General features: G+C 41.6%; 1 protein-coding gene across 3 annotated transcripts in view; it reads right to left on the bottom strand.

Moving 5' to 3' along the window:
• The window catches only part of RGS20 (regulator of G protein signaling 20), a 125,350-nt gene that overhangs the window by 51,479 nt on the left and 49,035 nt on the right, over positions 1-24,836 (bottom strand). The gene's annotated exons all lie outside the window — the stretch shown is intronic.

Below are 24,836 nucleotides of genomic sequence, written 5' to 3' on the forward strand. Positions count from 1 at the left end.
CATATCCAGGGAGTTTTGATATGCAGCACTATTTTTATTTCCAAATACCTCACATCTCGTAGCTCAGCTCCAAATACCTCAGATCTAATTTTGGCTCAGATTTCTTTTTTCTTTCTTTTTCAGATTGATGTATTTATTTGGAAGGCAGAGTTTCTGAGAGGAGGGAGAAGGGGAAGAGGTAGAGATAGATAGAGAGAGAGAGAGAGAGAGAGAGAGAGAGAGAGAGAGAGAGAGAATCTTTCATCTGCTGGTTCACTCTCCAGATGGCTGCAATGGCCAGGATAAAGCCAGGAACCAGAAGCTTCATCCAATAGCTCACTTGGGAGGCAGAGGACCAAGTACTTGGGCCATCTTCTGCTGCTTTTCCCAGGCAATTAGCAGGAAGTTGGCCTTCAGATTTCTTTTTTGTCCATTTTTTAAAAAAGATGTTATGTAGTTATTTAAGAGGTAGAGTTTCAGAGAGGGAGAGACAGAAAGAAAGGCCTTCTATCTGCTGGTTCACTCCCCAGATGGCTGCAACAGCCAGAGCTGGGCTGTTCTGAAGCCAGGCCCACCTTCCACTGCTTTCCTAGGACATCAGCAGAGAGCTGGATTGGAAGAGAAGCAGTCAGGACATGAACCTGCACCCATATTGGATGCCGGCGCTAAAGGTGGAGGCTTGGCCTACTATGCCACAGAACTGGCCCCTGACCAAGGTTTTAAAGAAGTTTATTTTTAATTTCATAGCTAGCCCACTTAATTTATAATTTTTTTACATTATGATTAAATAATTGAGTTTCAGGGCTGGTGCTGTCACATAGTAGATTCATCTACAGCACCAGCATCCCATGGGCACCATTTGGAGACCCAGCTACTCCACTTCTGATCTGGCTCTCTGCTGATAGCCTGGGAAAGCAGTGGAAGATGGCCCAAGTGCTTGGGCCCCTACACCCATCTGGGACACCTGGAAGAAGTTCCTGGCTCCTGGCTTTGGATTGGCCCAGCTCCAACCATTGTGGCCATTAGGGGAGTGAACCAGCAGATGGAAGGCCTTTCTTTCTCTCTCCTTCTCTCTATCTGGACCAGCTCTGGCTGTTGTGGTCACTGGGGAAGTAAACCACTGGATGGAAGATACCTTATTGTCTGTCTCTGTCTCTCTGCTTTTCAAACAAATAAAGTAAATACATCTTACAAAAAATTGAAAAAGGAAAAACAAAGAGAAGTGTGGTTAAGGAAAAAAAAAAGTGTGGCCATTTTTAATATACTGAGACTTCTCTGTAGTCTTATTTGGTTATTTTACTTTTTCCGGAATGTCATATAAATAAAATCATACAGTTGTAGCCTTTTTAGTTGGAACATTTTGCTTTTGAGATTCATCCACGTCGTTGCATATATCAGTAGTTAATTTCTTTTTATGGCCCAGTGTTACTAATTGTATGGCTATACCAGTTTGATACCTGTTGACGGACATTTGGATTATTTCCTGGTCTGGTGATTATGAATAAAGCTCTTACAAACATTTGTGCAAAGATTTATGTGTAGGAATCTATTTTCATTTCTCTTGGGTAAATACTCACCGAGTCACATAGTAATCACATGCTTGTTAACTTTAGAAGAAAATGTCAAACTGTCTTTCAAAGTGGCTGTATCTATTTTGCATTCCCACCAGCAATGAATGAGAGTTTTAGTTGCTCCACATCCTTGTCAGCAGTGGATGTTGCCAGGCTTTTCCCCCTGGCCATTCCAACAGATGTGGCTCATGGGTTTATTTGCATTTCCCTATTGACTAATGGTATTGAGCACTGTGTTTATCTGCTATATATACATCATCTTTGGTAAAAGGTCTTTGTAAAACCCTGGCTCACAGCCTGAAGTAAAAGCCCCATCACAAATCAGCTTTTTGCTTTTACTGCTATCCCTGCATCTGTACTACACTGGCTAGGTGGTTTCTTCAAGTTCCTCATAGTCTTTTGCTCAATTCTATTTTGCATAGAAGTGTACAATAAATGGTTAATGCAGAACTAATAATGACTTCTTTGTTCTCATGACTCAGTGCATCCTAACCCTTTCTGTCTGAAAACATACCTGGGAACTTACTGAAATGTATCAACCCACACCATGAGGGCATTTCTCTTTGCTCTGCTCAACTAGCCATGAGTTACCTTCATATCCCAACTCTCACAGGTTCTAAATGGCTCTGGAAGGTAAGAAAGAAAACACATCATAGACATTTTTTCCTATAGTTAACAAGTTTCTTATCACCTCTGCCCTTCCACTTCAGTCAAAAGTTATCAGACTAGTGCTGTTACCCACTTAATTCAGTTTCAGAAATGGTTTATCAGCATAGCAACTGCCTCTTTTGCATCTCTGTCTACTATATTTTACTTCTCCACCAGAAGCAGGACATCTCAAATTTGAAGTACCAATATTATGATGCCATTCTGTTATAGGAATTTTAGCATATCTTCAAATTTTTAGTATAAATATGTACCTAAATATTAACCTGTACATTATTATTTTTTAAATGATGTTACTATTTTTTAATTTTAGAAGAAGAGATTCAGAGAACAAGAGCTCCCATCTGCTTGTTCATTCCCAGATGCCTGCAATGCCAGATCAGTGTCAGAGCTGAAGCCAGGAGCTGGGAATTCAATCTGGATCTCCCATGTAGGTGGCAGGAATCCAACCACTTGAGTCATCACATGACCTTTCATGGTCTGCATTGGCAGTAAGCTGGAGTTGGAATCAAAGCCAGGCATTCCAACGTGGCACGTGGGTATCTTAACTGGTGTCTTAACCACTAGACTAAACAACTACCCATTTTTATATGTTTAACAAGGTATCTGGAGTCAAATGGAATTAGTATCACTACTACTTCTGTGACTATAGGCAACTGATCGCAACTTCTGTAAGTGTCAAATCAGGAAAATAATACTAAGTAGCTCAATGGGTTGTTTGCAGGAATAAATATGAAACAGTCATCCTGCAGTATCTTGGGTTTCTGGACAACTCATAGATACCAAATTTGTGGATGCTTTAATCCCTCATATAAAATGGTGTAGAATTTGCACATAACCTATGCACATCCTCCCTATGCTTTAAATCATCTCTAGATTACTTAAAATACCCAACACAATGTAAATGCTAGGTAAATAATATTCCAGAATATTATTTAGGGAATAATGACAAGAAGAAGGTTTGTCCATTTTGAATACAGATGCAATTTCTCCCCTATGAATATTTTCAATCTGCATTTGGCTGAATCCACAAAATATGGAACCCATAGACTTGGGGCAGGGAGGCAACTGCACATGTAAAAGCTAGCATGGTTCCTGGAATTATTGAATGATGGATAACTGTTACCTGTTATAGTACTTAAAATACTAATACACCATAATCCTACCACCTCAAAATATTTTACTTTACTTTTTACACTTTGTTCTTTTTGTTCATAAAAGCGATTATTTATATGATTATAAGACAGTGTGCATATATAATTTTGAATGCTGCTCTTTCATTCAGCATTGCAAATGAATGATTTTTATACTGATATATAGTCTTCATAAGCACAGTTTTAGTGGCTCTGTATGTCAATCTCTTTTATTCTTCATATCCTTTTTCTATTGCCTTATTCCAGCTATTGCTTTAACTTTCATGACTTTCTTTCCATAACTACCATGTCTGCGCATGCCTTTCTTTCTTACTTGCTGCATATGATACTGTATAAAGAAAATTCCTAAAAATAAACAAAATTGCCCATTATCTTATATCCTGTTTCCTCTCCTTTTATTCAATACATACACATTATTTCTGGCAATTCTCATGTGCAGGAACCAATGAACAGCACACTGATAGCTATGATAGTATCAGGCAACTATGACCTGAACCTGAGGTTCCATACTATACAACGCATGTCTCCAAATTTTTTAAATTAAAAAATATAAATTTTTATTTAATTTCCCTGAAAGGAAGAGAAAGAGAATTTCCCATCCACTGGTGCACTCTTCAAATGTCTGCTAAAGCAGGGCTCTGGGTCTCCCGCATGAATGGCAGGGATCCAATTACTTGACCCACCACCTGCTACCTCCCAGGGTGCATATTAGCAGGAAGCTAGAGTCAGGAGTTCTGCAAGGACAGGAATCCGGCTCTCCAATGTGGAATTAATGTGTCCCAAGTGGTATCTTAATTACTGCACCCAAATGCCTGTCCGTACATGGGTTTTCTCTAGGCTGACACTATCAGCATTGTAGGGCCATACTTTCTATTTCTGATGGCTCCACAAAGACCTGAAAGGAGGAATCTCAAACCCCACACGTAGAAATGGTAGCAAGGTATGAGATTCGAAATTCTAGTGAGGTTTGATCTAAGACATTCTAATTTTCTCCCATGGAGAAAGCGTCCCACCTTTATTTTTATTATTGCCGTGCCTGTTATCTTTCCTTTGTTTAACTACAACAGCATAGAAAGTGCTGTTTAAAATTGCAGGGGGATTAGGCAATTTCTTATTCTGTTTTATCTGCAATCAAATAAAAATCTGTGAGTTGAAATGTAGAAATGTAGGAAGAAAGGACTCTAGAGAGTCCAAGGTGGATCCAGAGCTCACCCTCTGCATCCTGGAGTTCACACTGCTCTGGGAAGTACACAGGCGACCTGGCTGGACAGGGCAGCATGAGGTTACTGCTTCACTTTAGGCAAGGATGGAAACTGTTTTTTTTTCCTGCCATGGGCCATTTGGATATTTATAACATCATTCACAGACCACACAAAATTATCAGCTTAAAAATTAGCCTGCGGGCCGGCACCACAGCTCAATAGGCTAATCCACCAGATTATAGTCCCGGTCGGGGCAACCGGATTCTGTCCCGGTTGCCCCTCTTCCAGGCCAGCTCTCTGCTGTGGCCAGGGAGTGCAGTGGAGGATGGCCCAAGTGCTCGGGCCCTGCACCCACAAGGGAGACCAGGATAAGCACCTGGCTCCTTCCTTCAGATCAGCGCAGTGGGCCTGCCGCAGTGCCCCGGCCGCAGCGGCCATTGGAGGGTGAACCAACGGCAAAAAGGAAGATCTTTCTCTCTGTCTCTCTCTCTCTCACTGTCCATTCTGCCTGTCCAAAAAAAAAAAAAATTAGCTTGCTATAGATTTACTGGATTTCCTTTTATAAAAAATAATAATTTATGTATTTGAAAGGCAGAGTTACAGAGAGAGAGGAAAAGACCAAAAGAGAAATCTTCCATCTGCTGGTTCACGCCCCAAATGGCCACCACAGTTGGGGCTGGGACACGCTGAAGCCAGGAGCCAGGAGCTTCTTCCAGGTCTCCCACGTGGGTGGCAGGGGCCTAAGCACTTGGCCCATCTTCTGCTGCTTTCCCAGGCACATTAGCAAGAAGCTGGATCAGAAGTGGAGCAGCAGGGACTTGAACCTGCCGCTCCTATGGTATACTCGGATCGCAGGTAGTGGCTTAACTAACTGTGCTACGATGCCTGGCTTGATTTATTGGATTTCAAGTACCACCTGTGGTTGTCTTAGCAGCACCTGACCAAATGATTTTGCAGGCCTTATACAGCCCCCAGGCCAGATGTTCTACACTCCTGCAGGGCATTTGATGGTAGTCCCAGGGATTTAAAATGTTCTGTGATAATTATCAGATATTCTCTATTTTCAGGTGATCAGCATTTAGATTCCTCTGAGTGAGGAAAACAAAAAACCTTTTAAGGTTCACGCAGACCCTGAAATGATCTCTGCATTGATCCAATCTCTCCTGGAGTGTGGGAATGGGACATCAGAGCCCTGCTAGATGATTACTTTCAAACTCCTTCTCTATCTTGGGGAAATCTTTAGCCTCTTCATTTCCTCCACCTCTAGACTGCAAAGCCTAATTTTCTGGCATCCTGAAGCATCATTATGTGCAAGAACCTATCAACCTGGCCACTGGCATCTCAGTAGAATCAGCCCTGGTCCCCATGGTGTCTAGTCTTAACTATTTTGCAAAAATTCTTTCAATCCTATAGATACAAGAGGCCATGAAGCCACAGAAAACATCAATGTTTCAGAAGAAATGTGACATACAGATCTGAGGAATTGTTAGTTGGCTCACTTAACTGAGATAATGAGAGCTGAAATGGTAGGATGACAGCTCGTGGTACCCACCCATTTGGCCACTCCTTCAGTCATCCCTACTGGGCTGCTGTTACCTCTTTTTGACCTCTTTTCTGTTCTCTCACTACTATGACATTAAAACACGGTGGGAGCTGGAGACAGAGAACTGTTTTCTGGGTGGTTTACAGCTTTAGTCATTCCCAATATACCAATGGTACTAGGCTAACTACAAACCAAAGGAGTCTTCTTCCTACCCCACTGGTGTAAGGCTTCCCTTGCATTATATTAGGATGCTATAATTATTCCTTATTTCCTGTTATGCTCTATAAGTACCTCTCCAGATATTTTTCTGAGGCTGTTCAAATGAACGTGTCTTTGTTGCTACTCCACATCAGAACCAAGGCTCCTTTCCTCATGAGACCCACTAATTTTAACTTCGTTGCTTTCTGAGCTTCCACTGAGTGTGGTGCACCGAGCATGAAAAACATGGTGATATTCCAGGAATATTCTCTGCACTGTGGCCTCAAAACACATACATACACACTGGTATTTCCCCACTCTCTGTAGTGATGTTTCTGAGTATGTAACATAACGTGTTCCTATCTACTCCTAATTTTACTCTCCTTTTGGTTTTCCTGCCTTACAGGTTTTCCCTGCCTGGGAAAGCTTTTTTCTAGTATTATTTTGCCCTCGATGAAGAATTTTTCTCATAGACACCACAGGTGCTATCACATTCAGGATATGGTCAATAGCAACGTGGCAGAGGCTTGGGTGTGAGTCTCATGCAGGCTCCTCTGCAAACCCTTGGTTTTTTATTTTTATTTTTATTTTTTTGACAGGCAGAGTGGATAGTGAGAGAGAGAGAGACAGAGAGAAAGGTCTTCCTTTTTGCCATTGGTTCACCCTCCAATGGCCGCCGCGGCCAGCTCATCGCGCTGATCCGAAGCCAGGAGCCAGGTGCTTCTCCTGGTCTCCCATGCGGGTGCAGGGCCCAAGCACTTGGGCCATCCTCCACTGCTTTCCCGGGCCATAGCAGAGAGCTTGCCTGGAAGAGGGGCAACCGGGATAGAATCTGGCACCCCAACCGGGACTAGAACCTGGTGTTCCGGCCCAGCAAGGCGAAGGATTAGCCTGTTAAGCCATGGCGCCGGCCTGGTCTTTTATTTTTTAATTGACACTTTCCATTTTATTATTTTTTAGTTATTTGAAAGGCATAAAGAGAGATCTATCTCCCATCTTCTGGTTCAGTCCCTATATGCCTGCAGCAGTTTAGCCTGCGCCAGATGGAAGTCAGGAGCCATGTGGGTGACAGGGACACCATCACCTACTGCCCTCCAGGATGTACATTACCAGGAAGCTGAATGGAAAGCAGAGCTGGGTCTTGAATCTGGGAACTCCGATTTAGAAATGCAGGTGTCCTAAGTGATAACTTCACTGCTGTGCCAAACACCCACCCAGACACTTGGTCTTAAAATTGGGCACTCATCCACCTGTGGGGTGAGGAGGAGGAATCTATCATCCAGTCCCTCTCGACACATGCCTCTCTCTCCCCCTCTCTTTCATGCCAGAACTGAAGGAGGAAAAGCCAACTGTCTGGGCACAGCGGACATAAAGTGTGTTGAAGGGGGCTACATACCCACATGATGTGAAGAGCCCTGGGCTCCTGGAGCCTGCAGAGAACAGTTTCTGTAATCACTCTTGGCATTGAGGCTGATTAGCCCACAGGAAGTCTTCAGGCTTTTAATTCCTTTATTCGAGAATCTACACAACGAGGTTAGCAAAACAGACCCTCTGGAAACGGCAGGGCCCATGGCATGTTAACCTCTCCCTGGGGTAAGTGGCTTACTCTGAAAATAGCAACAGGTGAATGCAGCTTTCTCTGAATCACATCCTGCAAGCATAACACCGGATCACCTGATGCTAATTAAGTCACAAACAGGCCCTCTGCCTTGCCCAAGGCTTCTACCTGTTATAGCTGTTGGAAAAGGAGCTGAGTGCTGGTCAACAGTGATGGTTCCCTCTTGTTCAGCAAGATGCTGAAATGAGCCCATTTTAAGTTAGAGAGAATGCAGGCATATCGCCTTGTGCAGGAGTCAGCACCAGCAAAAAATCCATCTCACTCCAGCGTATGAAATATTAATGAAGAGATGGAATTACTCACACTGACTTCAGTACAAATAGACCAAAAATCAAATCAAAGCTGTGGCTCCCACTCATAGGACACAGAAAGTGAATGATGTTTAGTAGCTCTTGGGACTCAGGGGTGGGGGTGGGGACCGGTTTCTAAACTGTCTCTGTGCGAAACCACCAGCTTTCAAACATTTCTGCCTTTTGGTTTATTGTCCGAATAAACAACAAAATTGGGGGCTATTTTAAGGAAAGCTGGTTCATTGTTGTTCTAGTAGGGGAAGTCAGCTGAAAGCTTAATAGTAACAAAAGACTTGTTTGACTCATAATTACTTCCAGATGGATGCCTTACACATGTCCTCATCTTAAAAAAATCACTTAAGCATATTACCATCTGTTTTTTAGGGCCTTATAATGGAAATCTTTACACTTCTGTTTATAGAGCTGCTGCCAAATGTGAAAGCCACTAGGGGTTTTAAGACTATAATAGCAGTGTCTTTCTCTTCTCTGCTGATCCTAAATGAATATGTACTGTGTAACAACTTTTACAATGGCCTTTTGGGAAATATCAGAAATAATACGAGTATGACCCAAAGGAAATTATTAAATTATGCATTTTTTAAAACTTTTTTTTTTTTTTTGGGGGGACAGGCAGAGTTAGACAGTGAGAGAGAGAGACAGAGAGAAAGGTCTTCCTTCTGTTGGTTCACCCCCCAAATAGCCTCTGCGGCTGGCACTGTGCCGATCTGAAGCCAGGAGCCAGGTGCTTCCTCCTGGTCTCCCTTGCGGGTGCAGGGCCCAAGAACTTGGGCCATCCTCCACTGCCTTCCCAGGCCACAGCAGAGAACTGGATTGGAAGAGGAGCAACTGGGACAGAATCCAGTGCCCCAACCGGGACTGGAACCCAGGGTGCCAGCGCCGCAGGCAGAGGATTAACCAAGTGAGCCGCAGTACCGGCCTAAAAACTTATTCTTTCTTAATACCAACCACTAATTAAGGAGCATTTTATAAAAACTGAGAAATCTTTATCACGGCTGCCCTCCTTCCAGGAAACCAGGGGAATGTCTCAACTGCAGGTGTGTGTGTGTGTGTGGTGGTGGGGGCATCCCCAATGAAAACCTAACCCAGGGCACCTCTGAAGGTCTGAGACACTTAAAGAAAACCTTTGTCTGCGGGCTGTACTAGGGGCTCTGAATCACTGCGCTGAGTAGTCCGTTAACAGACGCTTTTCAGTGTTTCCCAGTGAGGAATAGGTCCCTAATGAGACTTTCTGAGTAATCACTGCAAATTATGGAAAACACAGTAATATACTTAGAAGGTGGAAAAATTAATGGCTAAAATCAAGCTTATCACTTCCCTGGACAAATTCATTAACTTGCCTCTTCCATTTTGCTCACCAGCGTTACTCTGTCTAGCTATTCAGAAAGCTTAAGCTAACCTCAGCTCCTCTGACTTCTGGCTCAGGGCAGAGGCCAAGGAAGACAATTGCCCAGAATGTCTTTCTTGTCCACCTCCAATTTTTTTTTCTCCATGTACAAGGCCTTAGTGGATGTCTTAGGTCTCGAATATAACAGAAGTAGCTCTGTCAACCACTTTGCCTCCAATGTCAACTTGGATCACTAGAAAAAAGTTAAAATTGCCATAGGATATCTGAGAGCCTTATATGCCTTCTACATTATTCTGTGGTCTCTCTGCTTTGCTTCTTCTCCTGAAGCAGCACTTAGTGGTAAGAGTCTTGGCAGGGACAGAACTGGCTTCTGGGGATGTTGCGGCTTGAGAAGGGCTGGCTCCCCAAACCCATGCAGATGCTTCAACCCCGAAGCCTTCTGTTAAGGGTTGATGGGTTAAGGGTGGAACTTGATCTAATTATGGCCAATGAGAGATGGGTCCTGCCTCTGGGAGGCCTTTAAATCCCTGGGGGTCCCTTCTCTGCAGGTAACGCTCACCTGAGGGTTGGTTATTTAAGCCACACTCAGCCTAGCTTCTCTCTGCTTCCTGGCTCACCGTGCTATTGCTCCTCTGCACCTGCCAGCCTCCACCAGACACCCGACTGATGGGGCAGCCCAATCCTGAACTGTGAACCTCCAAACTGTAGGCTGAACTAAACCTGTTCCCTCCAGAGAAACTCTCCTCTGCTGTGTTAGTTAGGCTAATAGAGGTGGTATGTGCTTTGCTTATGAAACACCTGTCACTGTTGAGAGCTGAGAAGGTAAGGTACCTGATGTTGCTGTTACTGGCTCTGTGCTGGGGGGAGAAGCATAAAGATTGCTGATGGAAAAACCTAGGTCACCAGGGTTGGAGAACTGGCCTAGGCTGTGGGCAGACACCAGTCGGGAGAATGGTTTACTTTCTGTGTCTTCTCATGTGCTGTCTCCAAGGACCATACTGCTATGGAAAGTGGCCAGCTGGAGTGCAGATGTAGCCACAATAAGATTAAAATTAATTCAGGGAGAGTGGAATTGGAATTCCAGGTCAGTCAAGTTTGATCTATTTCACTAAACGCGTATTTCTTTTTCTAGAACAATTGTTGGAAGTCTCATTATGTGTTCACTGTATTTAGAATGTGTTAAAAAGAGCCTACATTCAGGTCCAGCATTATGGTACAATGGGTTAAGCTGCCACTTGCCATACCGACTTCAGAGCACAAGTTCAAGTCCCGGCTGCTCCGCTTCTGATCCGGGCCCCTGCTAATGCACCTGGGAAGGCAGCAGAAGGTGGCTCAAGTGCCTGGGGACCTGCCACCCATGTGGGAGACACGGATGGAGTTCTGTGCTCCTGGTTTTGTCATGGAGCAGCCCCAGCTTTTACAGCCATTTGAGGAGTGAATCAGCAGATGGAAGATTTTTTTCTACCTCTCTCTCTCACTCATTTGTTCGAATAAATAAATAATTTTTCAAAAATATTTATTTATTTATTTGAAAGGCAGAGTTACAGAGAGGGAGAGGCAAAGAGAGAGAGAGAGAGAGAAAGAGAGAGAGAGAGAGAGAGAGAGAGAGAGAGAGAAATCTTTCATCTGCTGGTTCACTCCCCAAATTGGCTGCAAAGGCCAGGGCTGGGCCAGGCTGAAGTTAGGAGCCAGAAGTTTCTTTCAGGTCTCTACATGGATGCAAGGGCCAAAGCACTTGGGCTATCTTTTGCTGCTTTTCCCAAGCACATTAGCAGGGAGCTGGATCATAAGTGGAGCAGCCAGGACTCAAACTGGCACCCATATGCGATACCATTGCTGCAGGTGCCAATTTCATTTTCTATACTACAGTGCCAGCCCCAAGTAAATAATTTTTAAAAAAAAATAAATTTACATTAAAACCTTATTACAATGCTTTTTTTTCATGAGGGTAGGACAGTGCCTAACATATAGCACTTACTGTAAGTAAGTGTCAAGTAAAATATATATGTGTGCATATATATATATATATATACACATACACACACACCCATGCATACATGCATGCACAATATTGGTTTTAAGATGTAATACATCTGCTTAACAAGTCAATCTATCCTTTTGATTGAGAGGAAATAAAATTAACCTGATGCCTTGGTCAAAGATATAGTAATCAACCATTTTGTTTTTACCTTTAAAAGTCTTCATTTTATTCATTTTAATAGTAGCAACCATAACCTAATAGTCCACAACCTATGAATACACACTGAATGACATGCACTCACCCACACCCACCAGAACAGCAAAAATAAAGAAGAAAATGCCACAAGATGGCAATGATACGGAATAACCAGAACATTTACTTTGTTTATAGGAGTGTAAATTAGTACAACCACTTTGGAATACTCATGGAATCTACTATAGTTGACCATAGTCACACCTAGAAAAGTTGTTCCAAAAGTATGCATGATGATGTTCCTGGATATTGTACACAGAATAGCCTAGAACAATTCAAATATTCATGCATAATAGAATGAATAAATTATGACATATTCATACAATGGAATATTATTCAGCAAAAAGATTAATGATCTTGAATCATTCAACATGTGGATAAATATGACTATGTTGAGTGAAAGAAGCCAGAGAAAAAAGAGTACATACTATCTGTTTCTATTTAAAGAAAACACGAAGCTTGTCAAAACTCTTCTGTGTCTTTATGAGTCAGAATACTGCTTACCATGATGAGGGTGCTTTGGGGTGCTTTTAATGAGTTACCACGTAATGTGGGTGCTGGTTCCATGGACAGGTTCAGTTTGTACAAATTTATCAAATGATATGTGCAGATTCCGATGAGAGATGAAAAGGAAAGGGCCAGTGAGAGCTGGCCAGTGTATGCCGCTGTTGACAGACTGAATTGCAGAGAGCACCATGGGAAACTTAGTGGGAGTTGCTAGGCTCCCCCAAAAGTCACATTAGGGCATGAGAACCTCCAAAGTGACTGGAGTCAGAAAGACCAAGTGAGAATATGTGGTTTATTGGAGAGTCTGAGAGACTTGAACTGGCCTTCCAGCCCATGGCTAGTAACAATGTAAGAATCATTGAAAAGCAATTTATCAAGAATTCCAAGTCCTGGTGAGCAGCCTGTGCCATAGAGGGAAGAACCTGGGATGTGATGTTAGAGGTGCCCTTCCATCCTTCCTACCACTTGTGAGATCTGGACCAATTACTGCTCCCTCCTAAGCCTCCACCTCCTAATCTATATAATATTGGCTACCTTGACATTTGTTAAAAGTGCTGAGAGAGGCAATGTATAGGAAAGGTGTCTGCAAACTAAATGAAACTCTGGTGCCACCATTTATTATTATTAACTTAGCACTTACTGATATTTAATGGAAAAGGATGAGTAATGTGGGAAGACATTATACAGGTTGACTATCCCTAAAGCACAAATCTAAAACAAATGCTCCAGAATCCAAAGTCCTCCAAAATCCAGAACTTTCTGAGTGCGACATGATGACACAAGTGGAGAATTCCACACCTGACTTCATATAACAAGTTATAGTTAAAACACAGGAGCACTAACAATATGGTATAAAATTGCCTTCAGGCTATGTGAATAAGGTACAAATGAAACATACATGAATTTTGTGTTTAGATTTGGATCTTATCCCCAAGATACGTTTCTACAAATATTCCAAAACAAAACAAAATAAAACAAAACAAAAGGCCAAAAGAGAAACCCTCCTAGTTTCAAGCTTATTCAACCTGCATTATCTTTTTTTTTAAAATTTTATTTATTTGGCCGGCGCCGTGGCTTAACAAGATAATCCTCCGCCTTGTGGCGCCGGCACACCGGGTTCTAGTCACAGTCGGGGCGCCGGATTCTATCCCGGTTGCCCCTCTTCCAGGCCAGCTCTCTGCTATGGCCCGGGAAGGCAGTGGAGGATGGCCCAAGTTCTTGGGCCCTGCACCCGCAAGGGAGACCAGGAGAAGCACCTGGCTCCTGGCTTCAGATCAGCGCGGTGCGCCGGCTGCAGCGGCCATTGGAGGGTGAACCAACGGCAAAAAGGAAGACCTTTCTCTCTGTCTCTCTCTCTTTCACTATCCACTCTGCCTGTCAAAAAAAAATTAATTAAAAATTACTTATTTATTTATTTGAAAGGCAGAGTTAGAGAAAGAGAGAGAAAGTTGGGGGAGGGGGTGTCTTCCATCCACTGGTTCACTTCCCAAATGGCCACAGCAGTTGAAGCTGCACTGATGCAAAGCCAGGAGCCAGGAGCTTCTTCTGGTCTCCCATGCAGGTGCAGGGGCCCAAGGAGACTTGGGCCATCTTCTACTGCTTTCCCAGGCCACAGCAGAGAGCTGGATTGAAGTGGAGCAGCCAGCACTCAAACCAGCGCCCATATGGAATGCCGGCACTGCAGGCAGCAGCTTTACCCACTACGCAATAGCGCCAGCCCCCCCCCCCCCCCATATTATGTTTTACAATCATAAATAAATTACTCCTATACCTTTGTATCTCAATTCAGCTACTGGACCCTGCTTATCCACCCTCAAACATTTGATGCCTTGACCATTCACAAAACTAGCAGTAACCCAAAATGCCTACAACTGCATGCCAACAGTGATAAAGACAGCTGAGTTAAAGCTGAGAGTGAAAACCAGGGAAAAGCAAAGTAAATCTCGTTTACAAGCCAGTTTCTCACACAGAGCACATCAGAAAACCTGCTGGGTAGGCTGAGCCACAGGTCCTGTCCTCTCTTCCACAGTGGGGCTTTGATGTCTCAACCATGAAGAAATCTCCTTGCCCCTTGTTTTTTTTTAACCTGGGAACTGGAGAAGCAAGGTGATCACCACACCAAATTTTTCTTCTCATTCTAAAGTGCTGTCTTCACATTCTACAATGTAGCTAAATTGAGCTACCATGATACCAAATGAAAGAAGCCATTGTGAAGGCCATCTAGTGTATGACTACACTTGCATTCAATCTCCATACCAGACAAATCTGCAGAAGCAGGAGGAGGAAGGAACTTGGTGGGTTATGGCAGAGGGGTGTTTGGTTTCTTCCTGGAGTGATGAATTTGCCCTAAAATGGACTGAGGTCATTGTTATACAATTCAGAAAATACTAAAAGCTGTTGAGCCATATGCCTTAAATGAGTGAATTTTATGGTACATAAATTACCTATCAATAAAATAGTTTTAAAATGCTGGTATTTTCATTAACTTCAAAGGTAAAAGAGCAGATTGGTATGAGGATCAAAAAGAACAGAATCATGGGATGCAAGGTTAGTTACCAACTTGGTGGCCCTACACAAGTCTGCTCCAGGCTGCTATTGGCTGAGCCAACCACCTGTTCCACAAGGCTATGATCTTGTGACGAAAAGATGAGCCACATCAGAAAAGAAAGAAAAAATACTCATGGAAGACAAATAAAGAGAGTCAAAAACCAGAGGGAAATAGCAGCCGTGGTGCGCTGGTAGTGTGGGAGCTGGGAGCTGTGGCAAAGGCACCCAGCAACAGGAGGAACACAAGCAACATGCAGGATACTATGGCACAGTCTGTGTGGGGACCATCAGTCTAGCTCCTGGAAGAAATGCTAATCACAGCCCAGACAATGTATGGTCCCTAATAATGAGCATAAATTTAATGTGGACGTATTTAATGTGGAAAAATGTGCCACACAAATCATCTCCTTGAATGTTAGCGTGAGAAATGCAGATAAACATGACAGTCATGTTCTGAAGCATTTCAGCATTTTCCCTTATAGATCCAAGTCAGTACAAAGACAAAGACAAGGAATGTAAGCTCTTTCCCCAGTGAAAAGCACTTGAAGTGCTTTTTGAACCAGGGAGTTATTGCATTTATAGTCCTTCCTATGTTCACTAGGGGAGAAGTGGGTTCCCACAGTGCATCTGGAGAAATAGCAATGCATAAAGCTTAACTAATTACATTTCAGGTTTTATTTAATAGAGAAGAACATCAATATGTGCAATTAATGCCACATAAGCCTTTACTGTGCTCAATCTGCTACATATTTCATTTCTACCTCTGGCTCTGAAATCTAAGTAAATCTAGAGCCTACAGGGTATCTCGTGTATTATGCATGCTTCAGTATAACCCTATGAATGTGAATTGAAATTTGATGTGAATTTAAATCCTCTACAAATCCACGCTTCTATTAAAGTGCCTGGAGTAATGATGAAAGGCAATAGAGCATTAAGAAGGAGGCCACTTTCTTCTTTGGTTCTGGGCTGGTACAAGGAACATAGCTTCCCAAAGGAAAAAGGATAAAGCTCTTCTGTGTTCCCCAATCACCACACCTGCTTTTAGGTACACTCTGAGAACCCTCAATACCAGGACTAGTGGCTGGCAGCATCTGGTATCCTTAGATGCATTTCTGAAGGTGATGCAGTTTCCTAATACAAAACATTCTCCAAATGAACAGTGCAGATGGAAAACACATAATCATCATCATCATCATTGCATTGTATCCACTCCATTCTGGATGCTTCAGTATTCAGAAGACCCCTGTGATAAGAGTTGCACCTGTTACCTTTACAGTGTGTGCCCAGACACATCTGGGACCTATCAGTCACTCTATAAATGTTGAACTCACCTAGTAGGGTTTGGGTAACTAAAAGTGAGCCTATCATGTAAATATTGCATCCTTCTGATGTGATGCAATAGCAAGAGCATGCACCCTGCAGCAAGTCTTGCACCATGCAACAGGTTTCCTTGCCAAGTCACTGAACTTGAATCATTTGAATCCAAGCTTTTGTATCTAGTGTCTATTCTGCAGGAATTTCAAGAATATACAGTTAAGTAAAAGTATTGTGGTTATTATATGATGTGCTTATTATAAGGTTATTGCATTTCTTAAAAATAACATTCATCTTTATCTTTCATGTATAACATTAATGATGCTTCTGATCACTACCCCTAAACTATTAGGAAGTTCTGATGGACAAGCATCCTTGTTTGCTCACACGTGAGAAGATGGACTCCCCTAGTGCTGCTGGTAGCCCCCTCCAGTCTGGTTCAATCTGCTCAGCTCCCTATCCCATTCTGCTTATGCTGGCACAAATCTTGCAGACATCAGGCTTGGATGAGTACTTGTTGGCTAAAGTTCTCCATCAGTAACAGCAGAGAGGTTATGAAATGGGTTCACACACATGCAAAAAGTGTGTTCATAAATAACTAACCAGTTTTCCTTAATCCTTATAGGTGTGTCTGGGAAAGTTTTCACTTGTTTCACAAATTCTGCTTCCCCTGTAGAAAAATGTTCATGACCTTTAGAGTTAGCATCATTGGCCCTTGGAACTTTGCCTTGTGTTCATTATTAGTTAGAATTTTCCATCCTGGTTGATGATCCTACTATAAATGATAGAAAATAGTGAGCTCCCATACTATTTAAAGCTTTCAAGCTGTAAGTAATTTGAATCTTTATAAGCCATCTGAGCTCTCTTATCCACAAAACCTTTGTGCAAATTATTTCCCTGTGGTCCTTAAGGAGTACATTCAGGGCTTGTTAATTGCCAGTATGCTTTTCTGTTAATTTGAAAATGCTGAATGTTGAAATGGTAGATACTCAGAGGAACCTTAACCTGGGTTCTTTGATTTTATTGCCTATAGGAGACTGCTTGCCTTTTGGAGTTTTGGTTTGCCTCTTTGAAAAAAAAATTTTGAGAGTGGACTATTTCATAAGGAATAACATTGTTGTTGGTAGGACCTCATATTTACTTTCATAGAGATTATTCCCTACAAGAATCTAGTAGTACCCCATGCTTACAAGGGATCTTCAAAAAGTTTGTGGAAATGTGAATTGTTTTCATCCCATGTCCCACAAAATTTTTAGGGTGCCCAATACCTCAAATGTGAAGTAGGTCAACGTTTTCTGTAAAGAACCAGACAGAAAACAGCATTGGCTTAGCAGGCCATATGGTCTCTGTGCAACTCATTGGCCATGCCTCCTCAGTGCAAAAGCGGCCACAACATCATATAAACAAGTGAGTGTGACTGGATTCTAAAAATGCTTTATGAACAATAAAATTTGAATTTTGTAAAATTTTCATGTGTCACAAAATACTAATGTTTTGATTTTCTTCTCACAACAATTTAAAAATGCATAAGCCATTCTTTGGCATACAAAAGCCATACAAAAACAGTGAGCTGCACTGGGCCCATGTGCCTTTGGCTGCTCACCCCTGCTTTATTTGCAGTCAGCCTTCTCTATTCTGGGGTTCCACATCAGTGGATTCAATGACCAACCACAGTCAAAAATATTTTCTAGGGGCTGGGCTGTAGTAGGTTAGCCTCTGCCTGTGGTGCCGGCATTCCATATGGACACTGGTTCATATCCTGGATGCTCCTCTTCCAATCCAGCTCCTTGCTAATGGCCTGGGAAAGCAATGGAAAATGACGCAACTGCTTGGGCTCCTGCACCATGTGGGAGGCTGAGAAGAAGCTCCTGGCTCTGGCTTTGGATCGGCCTAGCTCCAGCCATTGCAGCCATTTGGGGAGTGAACCAGTGAATGGAAGACTTCTCTCTCTGTCTCTCCATCTCTGTCTGTAACTCAGCCTCTCAAATAAATGAATAAATCTTTAAAAAATATTTTCTAAAAATTGGTTATGCATTGAACATGTCTGGACTTTTTTCTTGTCATTATTCCCTAAACAAACAACACAGTATGAGGGACTTTAAAAGTTCATGGAAAATGGAGCTAAAAGGTAAGTTTGTTTTTATGCAGAAAATGTTGAAATTCATGAAGAGCTTTTCATAACATGCATTTTTCTATGAACTTTTGAAGACCCCTGGTATTTACACAGCATTTGCACTATATTAGGCATTATAAGTAATCTAGAGATGATTTAAAGTACAAGGAGGATATGCATAGGTTTTATCCAAATACTAATCTATTTTATACAAAGGGCTTGAGCATCTGCAAACTTTGATATCCATGAGGGTCCTGGAACCAAAGGACCATTGTATACAGAACTTTCAAGCAGGCTGTTTGTAGATAATTGAGAAAAGGGAGTGCAGATTCTAGAATAGTAATATCCTATTGATGATGCCCAAGAGTTCCCCAGAAGAATCTCAAAGTGACTGAGCATAGCACAGCAGGATATATAATATGAATAATCCCCAAACATTCACATTTCTGACTGTAGTCCAGGCTATTCCCTGGACTGCCATACACATAGATACAAATACCTACACCACAACTGGAGCTGTTGGGCACATCACAGATTTTAGGGTCTAAAATGGATTCCTTAGTCTCCTACTCCAACCTCTTGATTTCTCCTGTCCTCTCCATGGCATACATACAGTCACCATCCACCCATATCCAAGGCATCACCTTACCCCTCCCTTGCCTGGATCTTCTGCATCTCACTGCTTAGCAGGCTGTCTCTATCTCCAGAATGCCTTTCAGGTCTATGGCCTGAATCTCTGATGCCCCTCCCTGGCCCAGGCTGTGGTCTTTTGCCTAGAATGGCGACAATAAGCCCCTGATCTAAACCCTTCCCTCCATCGCCCACACCTTTCCTACTACTGTGGCAGAATTGTTACAACAGAGAACATATGGCCTGCAAAGCCTGAAATATTTTTCAACCGTTTGAAAATAGAACCCAGGTTGTGTTAGTCTCCTCTTGTGAACTTCAGTGCAACCATTGCACCCATGACACCAGAAGAAATCTAAGCTCTTTACCAAAGCCTGTCTTCACTAACAATGCCAAATAGATGCTCGATTTGCCCCCTAAGTCCTCATGCACAAATGTATCACAACTCACACTGGGATTTTGAGATAATTCTGTGGAGTAGAATCATTCAAGATATCATTTTATCAGTGAAGAAGTAGGCTCAGAAGATTGCGTGATGCACCTAACGTCTCCAGCTCAGACCCCTAGCAGCCCCAAACCCACATCATTAGGCTCCAGGCCCAGGATTATCTTGCCATGCCAGAGCTTTGCTCTTCACACAGCAGCTGTGACAGGCCACAGTGAGATAGATCAGTGTTATTTTTTGGGTACCCATCAGCAAACGCCTCTGGAGTCCCTTCTCCAGCAAGTCTGCTGCTGATCAGGATGGGTTAATAGGAACTCCAGTGCATTACTTTGTCAAATACTTCCATGGTGTGCCCAGGACAGTTCTGTGCAGGCTGAGCTGATGGAATGTTTTGATCTGCCATTCTCAGGGTGAGTGAAAGAATCTCTGTCCCTCAAGGTTTTGGTTTGCTAAAATTTACCATAAGAGTATCAACTGAATTTTAGGTCCTCATCCCCTTGGCCCAAAGTGTCAAAAAACTAGGTATGTTGAAGAAACAGATGTAAAGACGCAGAATTTCAAAGAATTGAAATAGTAGTGATGTTCTCTGGGTGCTTTGTGGGGAACCATAGCTATTTATAACCTTTCCATGAGACAGCATAAGGCAGTCAGGTACAGAGACCTGGGAGAAAAAAAAAACATACTAAGGGGTAGGTAAGAAGATGAGGCAGAGCCAGATTCATTTATGAAAATATAATCTATAGGTAGTCTTAGGATTCTCAGAACAGGTTTGATGTATTACAACAAATATATCCTCTATCTAAATTGGTGTTTATGGCTTTCAAATGCCTTCATGATCTTGAAAACCGATCACCAGAAGATAAGGAAAAGAAATAAAGCTTGTTGTATAGTTTGTGACATTTGTTTAATATTTCCAAAGTGAGTTTTTCGCATTAGATTTTGCACAATTTTGCCTTTTTTCATAATAATCAAGGCTCTTCTGTAACTAAATTTTACCAAGTATTTTTTTTAAAAAGATTTGTTTATTTGATTTATTTGAAAGGTAGAGTGACCATTAGAGAGGGGGAGATGAAAGAGGGAGAGAGTTCTTCCTTCTGCTGGTTCACTCTCCAAATGGTTGCCAGGAGTCAGGGCTGAACTAGGCCAAAGCCAGGAGTCTGAAACTCCATTTGGGTCTCCCAGATTGGTGGCAGGGGCCCAAGCACTTGAGCTATCATATGCTGCTTTCTTAGAAGCAGAACATCTGGGAATCGAACACCACCACAACACCAGCCCCTTTATCTAAAGTCTTCAGTTTTGTCGAGTCTTTTTTTGTCTTTGGCCTATAAATGACAAAGACTTGGCCAAATATGAATTCCTAAACTTATTCAGTAATATCTTCCTAGATTCTAAGTCATGGGTACAGGTTTTTATTTAAAAATCTTTTTCAGAATTTTGTTCAAATGGTAAAAAGTTATGAAATCTGTAACAAGTAGAAGTGTATCACATATAAATGTTTAGTGGTGGGCGTTTGGCATAGCAGTAAAGATATTGGTTATGATACCTGTGTTCCCACTGAGGACTGTGCAGATCTTTTGTGTAGTTCAGGCAACAGCATGGGTGAGAGTTGTACTCACTATGGGCCAACCCTGGTCATTGAACACTTTGGAGAGAGGAGGTGAGGTTGTGACTACTCCAAGAGCATGATCATACCCTACCCCCTGCTGAAAATAGAAGAGATCTAACATGCCCGACTTGGGTGTCACCCTGGAGCGTTGACCAGAGCTCCTTGGCCACACCCAGCACATGCCTCCAGTTATTAACTGAAAGAGCAGACACTTGACTAAACCACAGAGGCATAGTTCAAAGATAAAACCCATCAGTGGAGAAAATAAACAAGTGTCTCCACAAATGTTTAAAAATAAATGCAAAAAATATAAGAAACAAGAACAAGGAAGACAACATGACTCCCACAAAGAAATACAGGAACATTTCAACATTAGAATGTGGAGATGAGGAGAATGATGAAATGTCAGAAAAAGAATTCAAAAGAATGATCATAGGATTACTCAGAAGCAATGAGATGCAAATGCATGAGCTAAAGAAATCTATACATGATATCAATGGAAAATCTCCCAGAGGTTTTGAAGAGAAATCAAACAAATATTAGAAGTGAAGAATTCAATATGTCAAATAAAAAATGCAGTGGGAAGCTTTAACAAGACTTGGTGAGGCAGAAGAAAGAATATCTGAGCTAGAAGACAAATCTTTGGAAATATCTCAGACTAAAAAAATTTTAAAAATTTAACAAAAGAATTTGAGATTTATGGGATACTGTCAAATGACCCAATATATGGGTCTTGGGAATTCCTAAAGGTGTGGAAAGAAAGGCTGGATTAGAAGGTCTATTCAATAAATTAAGAACAGAAAACTTCCCTAATTTGGAAGAAAAAAGGGACATCCAAGTACAGGAAGCACACGGAACTCCTTTTAGACATGACCAGAAAAGATCTTCACCACAACACATTATAGTAAAACTTTCATCAGTAAAACACAAATAAAAGATTCTAAAATGTGCACAAGAGAAATGCCAGATTACCTTCAGAGGATCTTCAAACATCCTCATAGCTGACTTCTCATCAGAAATCCTACAGGCTAGAATGAGAGAATGGAGATACACAGTCCAAGTCTTAAAGGAAAAAAACTGTCAACCTAGAACACTATACCCTGCAAAGCTCTCATTTATGAATGAATATGAAATAGACACCTTCCATAACAAACAAAAATTTGGAAGAATTTGTCACCACTTGTCTTGCCTTACAAGTGATGCTTAAAGATGTGCAACACACAGAAACACAGGAAGACAGTCACCATTATGAAAGAATGTGAAGGCAGAAAAAATTTCCCAGTGAAAGTAAAAGTAAATCAGAAGCAAGCAATAGGAATAGATATTGAAAAATGGCAGGACCAAATCATTACTTAGCAGTAATAACCTTAAATGTAAATGCCTAAAGTCTCCAATTAGAAGATAGGAGTGGCTGAATGGATTAAAAAACAAGACCCATCTATTTGCTGCCTGCAAGAAACACACCTCAACAACAGATACCTGCAGACTTAAAGCTAAAGAGTGAAAAAAGATATTTCATGATAGCGAAAAGCAAAAAAGATCAGGAGTAGACATTCCAATATCAGACAAAATAGTCTTTAACACAAAAACTGTTAAGAAACAAAGATGGGCATTATGTAATGATTGAGGGATCAGCTATACAGGAAAATGTGACTGTAGTAAATGTGTATGCTCCCAATGCCAGGGCACCTGGCTATTGAAAACAATGTTAGTGGATCTAAAAGGAGAAACATACTACAATACAATAATATCGGGGGCTTCAACACTCCAATGTCATCAATGGACAGATCAACCAGACAGAAAATCAACAAAGAAATAGCAGAGCTTATCTACCCTATGGACCAAATGGATCTAACTGATATCTACAGAACATTTTATCCCACAGTTGAAGAATATACATTCTTTCATCAGTGCATTGAACTTTCCCTATGGTAGACCATATGCTAGGACATAAAGCAAGACTCAGCAAATGAAAAACCTAAAATTATACCAGGTATCTTTCCTGACTATAATGGAATAAAGTGGGAAATTAACAACTTAAGAATCTCTAGAAAATATGCTAACACATGGAGACTGAACAACATGCTTCTGGAATGAACAGTGGATCCTAGAAAAAATCAGAAGAGAAATAAAAGAAATTCTGGGAAACAGACAAAAAAGACAATGCAACATATAAAACTTTTGGGAAACAGCCAGAGCAGTATGAAGAGGGAAGTTTATAGCAATTAGTGTCTACATAAAGGAATTGGAAAAGCACCAAATAAATGAACTATCAATGCATCTGAAGGACCTAGAAAAATCATAACAAGGAAAGAAATAACTAAAATTAGAAAAAGAAATAGAATTAAAACAAAAATACAAAAGATCAGTGAAATGAAGAACTGATTTTTTGAAAAAAAAAAAAAAAAAAAAAAAAAAAGCTGACACACTACTGGCACAATAAGCCAGAAAAAGAGGGAGAAGACCCAAATCAATAGAAATAGAGATGAAAAAGGAGATGTAATAATGGATGCCACAAAAATTTTAAAAAATCATTTGAATTACTACAAACAGTTATACGCCAAATCGGGAAAATCCAGAAGAAACTGACAGATTTTTTTTTTTTGGACAGGCAGAGTGGACAGTGAGAGAGAGACAGAGAGAAAGGTCTTCCTTTTTGCCATCGGTTCACCCTCCAATGGCCGCCACGGTAGGTGCGCTGCGGCCAGCGCACCGCGCTAATCCGATGGCAGGAGCCAGGTGCTTCTCCTGGTCTCCCATGGGGTGCAGTGCCCAAGGACTTGGGCCATCCTCCACTGCACTCCCTGGCCACAGCAGAGAGCTGGCCTGGAAGAGGGGCAACCGGGACAGGATCGGTGCCCTGACCGGGACTAGAACCCAGTGTGCCGGCACCGCAAGGCGGAGGATTAGCCTAGTGAGCCGCGGCGCCGGCCAGACAGATTCTTAAATACATACAATCTGCCAAAATTGAGTCATAAAATTATAGAAAAGCTAAACATACCAAAAACTATGACGGAGATTGAATCAGTAATAAAGATCCTCCCAAGGAAGAAAAGCCCAGGACTGGATGGCTTCACTGCTGAATTCTAGCGAACTTTTAAAGAACTAATTCCAATTCTTCTCAAACTATTTAAGACAATTAAAAGGGAGGGAATCCTCCCAAACTCCTCCTGTGAGGCCAGCATCACCTTTGATGACAATTATAGACCAGCATCATTGATGAAATAGATGCACAAATCCTCAGAAAAATACTAGCTAATCAAATCCAACAACACATCAGAAAGATCATTTACCTGGACCAAGTAGGATTTATCTTTGATATGCAGGGATGATTTAACATTCAAATCAATCACCATGATATATCACATTAACAAATTGAAGAATAAAACTCATATGATTATCTCAATAGATACAGAGAAAGCATTTGATAAAATACATACTTTCATGACAAAACCCTTAAGAAAGTTGGGTATAAAGGAATATTTCTCAACACAATCATGGCATTTTATTACAAATCTACAGCCAGCATCTTATTGAACAGAGAAAAGTTGGAATCATTTCCACTAAGATCTGGAACCTGACAAGGATGTCCACTTTCATCACTGCTATACAATATACTTCTGGAAGTTTAGCCAGAAATATTAGGCAAGAAAAGAAATCAAAGAGATCCAAATTGGAAAGCAGGAAGTCAAATTATCCCTGTTTGCAGATGACCTGATTCTTTATAGAGAGGAACCAAAAGACTTCACTAAGAGACTATTGGAACTCATAGGAAAGTTTGACAAAGTTGCAGGATATAAAATCAACACACAAAATTCAATAGCCTTTGTATACATAGACAATGCAATGTCTGAGAA

This window comes from Lepus europaeus, chromosome 4 (genome assembly GCF_033115175.1).
Source record: "Lepus europaeus isolate LE1 chromosome 4, mLepTim1.pri, whole genome shotgun sequence".
Classification (NCBI taxonomy): domain Eukaryota; kingdom Metazoa; phylum Chordata; class Mammalia; order Lagomorpha; family Leporidae; genus Lepus; species Lepus europaeus.